Raw genomic sequence first — 11,269 nt, forward strand, 5'->3', positions numbered from 1 at the left:
GTATTCCACAGTTACAGAGCACAAACTCAAAATGGTAGGTGTATTCTGCATTCAGTAAATCACTCATTCTGGAATAATTTTGATTAGTGGGAGTGCTAAATACTTAACCCTTTACCAGGGCACTAGCAATCCACGCTAAAGTTTAAAAAGTTAGAGGATCCAATTGACAATTTCTTTACAACTACACCCATAAAGGTAGTTCTGCACACGGGTGCAAAGTAACAGTCATGGCTTCCAGATGTACTCCTGGGGTGCTCATGTAAGATTTTTAACATTGCCAATGCCCCTGTGTAGGATTGTGTGCATGGTACAGCATCATTCTGCATTGCTTGAAGGAAGTTTTACATTTCTTAATTAGATATTACAGTTTGAATTTCATCCTTCCTAAAGCTAACTTGGTCCTAAAATATGGTATGTAACTGCCACTGTTTAAAATATAGAATTCAAAAACTATATTCCGGGGACTACTCACAAATTTCATTTTGTAGTACATTTTGTATTACAAAAAAACTACTACAAATTGTGATTCACAAACCTATGTGAACAATTAATGCCGCTGCCTCTTATATATGAAGGGAGATCTCCACCCTCATTGGAGTCTTTGCTCATGTAGGTATATGTTTATTAGTAAATGTAAGAGGGACACAGGGCAGTGGCTGGAAAATCAGGAATACTTAAGAATAAAGGAGAAGGACTTTGGAAGGAGTAAGGAGGGAAATAAGAAGGACCAGACAGGGGTGTAGGGAGGAAAGTCAACCCACCCACAAAAGAGAAAGCCTATAGCTATTCACAAACAATACATATATACTTAGTACAGCCTAAAAGAGACCAAAAATAGCAAGTAACTCAGAGCAGAAGTAAGGTTAACACCACACAGGGCCGACCACTGGTATTTCAACACTATTCCACAGAAAATAATGGAATTAGGGAGTTAAAATGAAACCCACAGGATAAAGTGTTAACTTAAAATACATTTAAAATAGTTTAACATTTAAACAAAAATAAAAATTAATGTTAAGAACTATTTATAAAAATAGTATGTGCTTTTAATTTAATTATAACATATTTTAATGATCAAATATAGGTTAAAAAACAGGGGAACTTTGATCCATGTATCTATGTATATACTAAGTATGGCTCTTGACAGGGATATTGGAATTTACTACTTACTTAATTATTAATTGTGATATATAGATTTTATTAAAAGTAATCAAACGATACTTTAATAAAACGTGCTGTTACTCTGTTTTTTAAATGCAAAAATGGTTATTTAAAATATTTTATATTGAAATTAAAAGGATGTGGTTTCTTATAAATTATCTTCAACATTAAATTAATTGATTTTTATTTGAAACTGTTTTAAATAATTGTATTTATTTAGTAATATTTCCTAAGGGATTTTATTTTAAATTCGGACCTCCATTATTTTCTACAGAAGGTGTTGTAAGGTTTACCATGTGTGATGTTAGACTTACTCCTGTTTTTTTTGTAGTAACTTACATGTTTAAGTTAACTCCAGCCCCTCTTTCAGGCTGGAAAGACATGCAACTTACACTTTTGAGTAACTATACACTCACATTTTGGGAGTAGCCAAAAGTACTACCGATACTCAAAAGTGTAAAGTTAAAATACACATGTAAATGTACACACAAGTGTAAGATACCTTTGTAAATAGCCATGTATGTGACTCAGCTGTGGCCAAATAGACTTTAGGGAAAGTGTTAAACAATCACCAAGCCTAAAACCTCACATGTACATATGACTACAAAAGTTGACACTCTGGGCCCGATTCACAGAACTAACTTAAGACAAAATCCTAAACTTACTACCATTTTGGTATTCACAGAAGGCACTTACTCATTTTGGTATTCACAGAAGGCACTTACTCATTTCGGTATTCACAGAAGTTAGGAGTCCTAACTTTAGGACTCCTAAATGCCTTCTGTGAATACCGAAAGTCTTAAAATTAGGATTTTTCTCAGTTTAGTAGTAGTATAGTTAGGACTCCTAACTTTAGGACTCCTAAATGCCTTCTGTGAATACCGAAAGTCTTAAAATTAGGAGTTTTCTCAAATTCGTAGTCCTAAATCTAAACTTAGGACTACTAAATTGAGAAAAATCCTCATTTTAAGACTTTCGGTATTCACAGAAGGCATTTAGGAGTCCTAAAGTTAGGAGTCCTAACTATACTACTACTAAACTGAGAAAAATCCTAATTTTAAGGCTTTCGGTATTCACAGAAGGCATTTAGGAGTCCTAAAGTTAGGAGTCCTAAATTTAGGACTACTAAATTGAGAAAAATCCTCATTTTAAGACTTTCGGTATTCACAGAAGGCATTTAGGAGTCCTAAAGTTAGGAGTCCTAACTATACTACTACTAAACTGAGAAAAATCCTAATTTTAAGGCTTTCGGTATTCACAGAAGGCATTTAGGAGTCCTAAACTTAGGAGTCCTAAACTTAGGACTACTAAATTGAGAAAAATCCTAATTTTAAGACTTTCGGTATTCACAGAAGGCATTTAGGAGTCCTAAAGTTAGGAGTCCTTACTATACTACTACTAAACTGAGAAAAATCCTAATTTTAAGGCTTTCGGTATTCACAGAAGGCATTTAGGAGTCCTAAAGTTAGGAGTCCTAAATTTAGGACTACTAAATTGAGAAAAATCCTAATTTTAAGACTTTCGGTATTCACAGAAGGCATTTAGGAGTCCTAAAGTTAGGAGTCCTAACTATACTACTACTAAACTGAGAAAAATCCTAATTTTAAGTCTTTCAGTATTCACAGAAGGCATTTAGGAGTCCTAAAGTTAGGAGTCCTAAATTTAGGACTACTAAATTGAGAAAAATCCTAATTTTAAGACTTTCGGTATTCACAGAAGGCATTTAGGAGTCCTAAAGTTAGGAGTCCTAACTATACTACTACTAAACTGAGAAAAATCCTAATTTTAAGACTTTCGGTATTCACAGAAGGCATTTAGGAGTCCTAAAGTTAGGACTCCTAACTTCTGTGAATACCGAAATGAGTAAGTGCCTTCTGTGAATACCAAAATGAGTAAGTGCCTTCTGTGAATACCAAAATGGTAGTAAGTTTAGGATTTTGTCTTAAGTTAGTTCTGTGAATCGGGCCCTCTGTATCTGTATTTTCAATTGTAATTTAATTGGTTATAAAAATTTACACTTACCAGTGATGTTGCATAAGGTCCCCGTTCCTAATTAAAAAAAGCACAGAAAGACCAGGGTATTCCTAGCAAATCTGAGGCCCTAACAGAGGAGAAATTACATAGATCCAAAATGGGAAAATCTGGGCATTCATAGTGAGTAGATAGAGGTTTTCCAAACATCCCCCAGCGTAAAGTTTGTTTCAGAATTTCAAGAAACCTATTTTGTTTCAATCTTCTCATATAGGCAGAACTGTATGCAGAAATATATTGATAAATGTGTTTCTTCCCTGCTGTTTAATCCAAGCTGTGGAGCGAATGGTTTCATTTTCATTTTATCCACTTTATGAACAACTACAAATAGTAAATTGGATCCCAAGCAGATAAGACAATTGTTGCTGTAAAGGCCAAACAACTGAAACCACCAACCACTTCATAATTGTCTACCTTTCCTCTCTGAACACTAGATTGAAGCTCTCAGTACAGTGCTGTACATGGCACGCGTTCCACAGTTTTAATGAGCTTCTATATTCAGGGATAAAGCTTATCTTCTTCTGTTGCTCTTTTGAGATGAAATGAGTCAATGAATCTACAATCATCCCATAACTTTTAATACACCTTGGCCCAGGTTTACAAAAAAATCACGCAGCAGAGCACAGAATGTAAAGTTGCTCTGTTGTGCGAATGGTAGAGACCAGAACATGCCATATCTGCTAAGATGTGGCACTGTTTTGCTCTCTCGCTCTCTGGCACTTTAAGTTGCCAAGATCCATCACAGATACCCTTTCACTATAGTGCAAGGGAGTCTGTGTTGCGATAAGCTGAGATTTTGTGCAGAAAGGGGTCTCTTCTAGTACAAAAGCTATGCTTCCAAGCATTCCTCTCTTTGTATGTGTGATGTAGAATGCAACACACATGCAAAGAGGAAGAAATGAGGAGAAATGGAAAGATTTCTCCTTCTTACGCCTGCCTCAGGGAGGTACAGGATTTTGGTACAAATCCCTGTCTACAATTTGTGTCAAAACCCATGAGTGGTTGCAAGAAATATGCATGCACGGGTGCGCATGCATGCACAGTTTTCACCAGGTTTACCGATACGGAGAGGGAGAGAAGGACTGCAGCCCGGGTACGCTGCAGTACAAAGGTAAGTGGTTTTTAATATATTTTTAGTTAATGTTTACTTACTTGTTAATAGGGGGAATGGAGGTGGGTGGCGTAGCGGAGCTCCACGAAGTTTGTTTGAGACTCCGTGGACCTCTGCGTAGCCCCTCTAGGCCCGCTACGCCCAGGGTTAACAATGAGTGCTACAGCCAACTAATAAAATGTCATTTTCAAGCACTTGGCCCATGTACTACCATATACGGTTGTATGATTTTACAACGCATGGCTTTACCATGCAGATGTGTTTACCATGCTTTGTAAGCACATTTGAGGTAAATAAAAACCACATATGTATACATGTATAGATATATACATATAAATGTGTGCTTATATATATATATATATATCTTCACTGAAAAAACCAAAGGTTTCAGGGGCGTTATAGTTAGGAATTGGCATTTAAAAAACCTTAGAAATTCACTGAAAAAACCATAGGTTTCAGGGGTGTTATAGTTAGCTGGACATTTCCCTCGCACAAAACCCTAGAAATTCCCCTGTTATAGTTAGTTCAGCTAACTATAACTCGCGCCCCCGCAATGCACTGCTGATGACGTCACATATTACATCACTCATGACATGGTCAGTGACATCACTGATGACATCACTGACATCTCAAATGACATCACTGATGACATCACTGATGACGTCATCCAGTGACTGTGTGTTTCTGTAAAGTTTAAATATGTTTTATATATTTATAGTGAAAGGCCTGTGGAAGAATGAGTGGGTGTACAAGTCTGTGAATGGATGATTTTCTAGGTGCGTAACTGACTCTATAAGTGAGTCATTAAATGTATCTTACTGCAGACTAGTGACTAAACTGTGTGAATGTCTATATGTGTTTGTGTGTAGGTGTATAAGTGGCTGCATGGTTTTGTGAATAGCTATATGAGTGTCTATATGGGTTATTGATTGGTTGTCTGAGTATCTGTATGGGCGCCTGAGTGTTTGTGTGGGTAGGGTGTGTGTGACTCTATGCATAGATGTGTGAGTGGGTGATTCTATGGGTGCATGGTTTTAAGAGTGCAAATGTGATGAACTGTATGGTTGGGTGAGTGTATGTATGGGTGTGTTAGAGATTGAATGTATATCTCAGTGGTACATGTGTGACTAACAACATATGTGAAAGGCAGTATATATGCGTGTAAGAGTATATAAGTGGGTATATGTGAGAGTGTGTGATTGTGAGAGTGGCTGTATGGATGAGTGTGTGCTTGTATCAATGATCGTATAAGAACGTAAGAATGTGGTACTATTTTTATGAGTAAGTGAACTTGAGTGTGTTTAACTGTATAGGTGAGTACATTGGACTGTGTTTAATTACTTGCACAACTGACTAGGTGTGTCAGTACCTCAATGGATGATTGGCGGTCTGTGAGTGTCTATATAGGTGTATAAATGCATATGATAGTCTTGTATGGCGTGACTGTAAGTATAAGTGACTCTACAGGTGAGTGAGTGGAGGTGTATGTAGACCTAAGAGTTAATGAGTGGGTATGTAGTTATTGGTATTGGAGTATCTATGGTTTTGAGAATGGACGTCTGAAATTTTGAGTTGGTGTATCAAAGGTTAAAATAGGGTGTAAGAAGTTGCAGTAATTTATCACATGGATGATGTCATCAGTGATGTCATCAGTGATGTCACTAACCATGTCATGAGTGATGTAATATGTGAAGTCATCAGCAGTGCATTGCGGGGGCGCGAGTTATAGTTAGCTGAACTAACTATAACAGGGGAAATTCTAGGGTTTTGTACGAGGGAAATGTCCAGCTAACTATAACACCCCTGAAACCTATGGTTTTTTCAGTGAATTTCTAAGGTTTTTTAAATGCCAATTCCTAACTTTAACGCCCCTGAAACCTATGGTTTTTTCAGTGAATTTCAAAGGTTTTTTAAATGCCAATTCCTAACTATAACGTGCCTGAAACCTATGGTTTTTTCAGTGAATTTCAAAGGTTTTTTAAATACTAATTCCTATCTTTAACTTATCTCTGAAGATATCATGTTTAATGATTTTGATTGCTTTTCTATATTTTTCAAATTCAGTGTGTCAATTTCATTAATTATGCTTTTTTTAAATACTTTTTATCACCATTTTTTAAACTTATTTTTTCAATTCATTCTTTTAAAAATTTAAAAATATTATTTGAATTTTATTGCTTTTTCAAACATATTTTTTTATATTTTTCAAAATATTTTTTCAACTATATGTTCAAAACTTTATTTTATATATTTTTTTCCATGTTTTTGTATCCGCGCACCCTAAGCGCACCGTTCTTGATCCCTACTCGTTAGAATCCATGCATGGTATGCATTGGGTACGTGTTACGTGCACAATTGCAATGCGACCGGTATGCGACTCCCACCCTATACGCGACACATTCGATGTACATAACGCGACGTTTATGCGCTTCCGCGATGCGTCATCTGCGTCTATGACATGGTTGGTGCGCAGATCCCGCAAATTATTTAACATTTAAAAAAACATATATATGTATTTCATGTGAATATTAATTGAAGACAAACTCTAAACTAGTCTTAAAACTAATATATTTTTACATCTAATCCTATAATTTTTTTTTAATTCAATTTCGCGGATGCCCGCTGGGTGCGTGCTGCGTAAGCGAAGGGTGCGCAGATCCCATGTGACCTGCAAAAAAAGAGATTTGATTGGTTCATTACACTTCCTGTTCTAACTATTGAAAGACCCCACCCAATTCAATCATTCTTCTTTGACCTTCTTTGGAGGAGCATCTCTTTGCAGAGAAGAAGATTTTTTAGACTAAGTTTACACTTAGCTCTAACTTTTTTCAACTAAAAATGGCTTCAGGCCTCATACATCTGAGGATGATTTTTTGGAGGAGTTTGCACGCAAAGAACATTTTTCTTCAGTGGTGTGGAAATCTTTTACTTTTCCCGAGGGGCAGAATAAGACCAATGCCACCTTGGTCACGTGCAAGATTTGCAAAAGAGTGCTGTCGCGAGGGGATCCTAAAAAGAAATACTCGTGCGGCACGGCAAGTATGATGAAGCACCTGAGGACCCTTCATCCGAACAATCTTGCACGACAAGAGTGCCGAAGGATGAGAAACACTCCTGCTCCTGCGCCTTCCACCTCATCGCAGCCGAGCACTTCAAGAGTGCATCCATCAGCCCAAAACTTGGACATCCATCCTCAATTTCAAGTGCAATGCGACTTTGTGCTACGGTGAGCAGTCGATCAATCTGATCTGCCGCCGGCAAGAAAGTCACATTTGCTTGTTTAACAAAATATATAAAAGAAGAAAAAAAATGTTCTTGTAAGAACTAACTTTCCTGGTTTAAAAAAAGAGCTAAATTTCTTTGTTAGTGTGTGAAAGTTTAGATGAATGTATGTGTAGTACGTAATTGAGTGAATGAATGCATTAGTAGCATATAGTGAATGTATAAGTGCAGAACTATGAGGAAGTGCTGCAGCATCACACAGTGACCTCTTTAACTACAGTGTGCTGTAGTACTTCCGAAGCATAGGGATGCAACATATGTACATAAATATGTTGCAAATCTATGCTTTTCTCTGCACGGCTGCTTAAACTGCAGCCATGTGGTGACACAGGAACCCTTGCACCACAGTGCAAGGATATCTGTGTCATGTGCTTTTTGTTTTTTTGCAGGAAGACACAAAAACAATGAGAAAATACATTTTCCTCCTTCAATGTATGCTGAACATTTTAGCATGCATTGAAGATATAAAAATGTGGAGAAATAAAAATAATTTTCCTTATTGTACTTTTCTACACTAATTTTAGAATGGTGCAGCATTCACATACATATCGAGATTTATGATTTATGATAAATCTAGAGATATATCTTGTTCTATGTGTATTCAGTGCAATCATGCACAACAACACTTATAGAACACCCTTTCAACGCAAAGTGGTGTGTATGATGAGGTTGTATTTACATGGAGTAGAAAAAGTACACAGAGTGCCTTTTCCTTTTTTGAAAATATAAACGAGTGTCTTGCGCAATAACTATGTAACAAAAAGTGACATATTTCCGGTTTTAAAATTCCTTGCGAATGATAGAAGGTAAGCACAGAGTTTTGTCTGCAAAGATGCTCAAAGAAAAATGATTGAAATGATTGTGGTCCTTCAATAGGTACAATGGGAAATATTGTGAACCCCTCAAATCTCTTTTTTTGCAGGTCACATGATATCTGATTATAGTTAGATTTCAAAACTACATACGTATAAACAGAGTGTTTTTAGAAACGTGTTTCAACTTTGTAGCTTCTTGCATACCTCGTCATTCTGCATATTGAGACTTAGTTAAACTTACCTTCACAGTAATAGGAATAAAAAATGGTATACATTTTTTTCATATTTTCATTGCAACCTAAATTCATATAAATTGCTTATTTTAAAATTTGGATCTGTGAATGAAAAGGAAACAAAAATTATAACATGTAATAATACATTTTTTACAACACGATTGTTTGCCTTTTTTGCTGTTCTCAGAATACATTAAATTTCACTAAAAATTGTGATTTCAATCGTACTCATCACTTAACAGCCGGCAAAAAAAAAAACAATCAAAAAGATTGTTAAAAAAACAACAACATGCTATTCTCAACAAAATGCCACGAGATAAAAATCACAGATATATAAAATGCTTACAGCTAACAAAATTTTATAAGTTTAACTTACAAAGTAAATGTTGTCACTTTAAAATATTCACCGAATCTAAGGATGAATTTTTGGAGGACGCACCACGCCCACAACGTGTTCCTTCAGTGGTGTGGACATTTTTTACTTTTCCCAAGGGGCAAACAAAGATCAATGCCACCTTGGTCACGTGCAAGATTTGCAAAAGAGTTCTGTTGCAAGGGGATCCTAACAAGAAATACTCGTACGGCACAGCAAGTCTGATGAAACACCGAAGAACCCTTCATCCAAACAATCTTGCACGAGAAGAGTGCAAACAGATGAGAAACTCTCCTGTTCTGTATCTGTAAAAAAGAATCACAAATAAATGTATATTAATAACTTTCAAATTTATACTATTCCATTACTGTACAAACACATTTTATATAAAAACTGAGTTTATGCTAGGGGTGGGCGGAATTTGCGTAATCGCGTTACGCAAATCGCCGCAAAACGGTAAAAAATCTCCGCGAACACGCAGAAATTCCGCGAACACGCGGAATTGCTTGTTCGCGATACTTTTTTCCTGTTCGCGATCGCTGTTTGCGTGCTCGGGGTGAAATATCTCGCGAACACGCATATTGAGAACGCGAACAAGCAAAAAATTTCACGAAGTCGCGGAACGCAGATTTTTTGGCAATTTCGCGTTCTCCGCGGAACGCGAAATTACCCAAATTCCGCAAATTCCGCGAGCGGAACAGAATTTACCGCCCAGGCCTAGTTTATGCCCTAAAGCCTACCTCACTAAAAGACTACATGCTAACTGACTGAACGATTACAGTACTATAAGGAGACACACTGGGTGAGTAACAGGGTGTTTGCTAGAAGTGTATGAATACTGACTGGGGATTTGAAGGTGTGAAAGACAACTGTGTAGGTGGTTAGAGGCCTGCATGCATAGTGAATAGGCGTTTGAAGCAGTCTATGTGATAAGGCCTGGCTCACTGCATGAGTACTTGGGTAATGACTGAATGATTAGAGTACAGCAAGGAGAGTGCCTGTGTGAATTTATAAATGGTAGGCATGTGGTGCAGGGAATGGATTAGTACTTGGTACTGAATGGGTCACTAGAGAAGTGCAAAGTGAGTGACAGGGTGTTTGCTGGACTGTATGGATACTGACTAGAGAATTGAAGATGTGAAAGACAAGTGTATAGTATGTTAGAAGACTGCATGCATACTGCAAAGACATTTGAAGCAGTCTATGTGGTAATGTATGGTTCACAACATAAGTACTTGGTAACTGACTAAATCATCAGACTACTGCTAGGACAGTGCCTGGGTAAAACTTTTAAATTTTCAGATCTGGCACAGTGAAGAGAATAGTACATGGTACTGCACTTTAGTGTCAAACCCTGACTAATTTTATCAATGCATTAGCAAAGAATAGCTTCTAAAGCTACTAAAACTGATTTTAAAACAGTTATCTGTTACCAAATACACCATGTTACCAAATGCTTCTATCACAATCCTTACCCAAATGCACACAGACTCAGTGTGATTCTAGACAAGCAACACTATCCCTAGCAGCTTACCAAAACTCATTCACTACTCTAGAAGAGGTAAGTGTACTGCACACAATCTATATATTTAAGTACAGCAAATTAGTGTCAAAGCATGACTTATTTTATCAATGCATAAGCAAAGACTGGCTTCTAATGCTACTAAAACTTGACAACATGACAGGTTTTAAAACAGTTATCTGTCAGCCAATACACAATGTTACCAAATGCTTCTCTCACAGTGGTTCCCAAATGCACACATACTCACTGTGTGATTCTAGACAAACAACACTATCCCTTGCAGTATACAAAAACACATTTCTTCATCTAGAAGGGGTATTACATTTTAATATAGAATCATAACTCATTTCACAAATTCATAAACAATGACTGGTTTCTAATTCTACCAAAATATAAAAACAGCACAGTTATCTGTCTGCAAACACATGAAAAACACAAATGCTTATCACAGAATGGTTTCTACATGCACACACACTGTCAATAAGATTGTAGAGAAAAAAAGTACTCCCTACACTTTAGCAGGAGAAATACATTAGTCTGATTAAAATCAAAATAGTCTACATACATCCCCTCACAATTAAATAACTCACCTTTCAAGTTGTTTTGTAGATTAAGAAGTATATCAGTCACACACCAGATTTTCTTTTACAGAATCTCTGCACTGTGCACCTCTCAGCAAAAACAAAGATTAGAAAAGTTTCCCTTTCATTTTCCACACATATACATGTAAACATCGAATTA

Source organism: Triturus cristatus, chromosome 4_2 (assembly GCF_964204655.1).
Source record: "Triturus cristatus chromosome 4_2, aTriCri1.1, whole genome shotgun sequence".
NCBI classification, from domain to species: domain Eukaryota; kingdom Metazoa; phylum Chordata; class Amphibia; order Caudata; family Salamandridae; genus Triturus; species Triturus cristatus.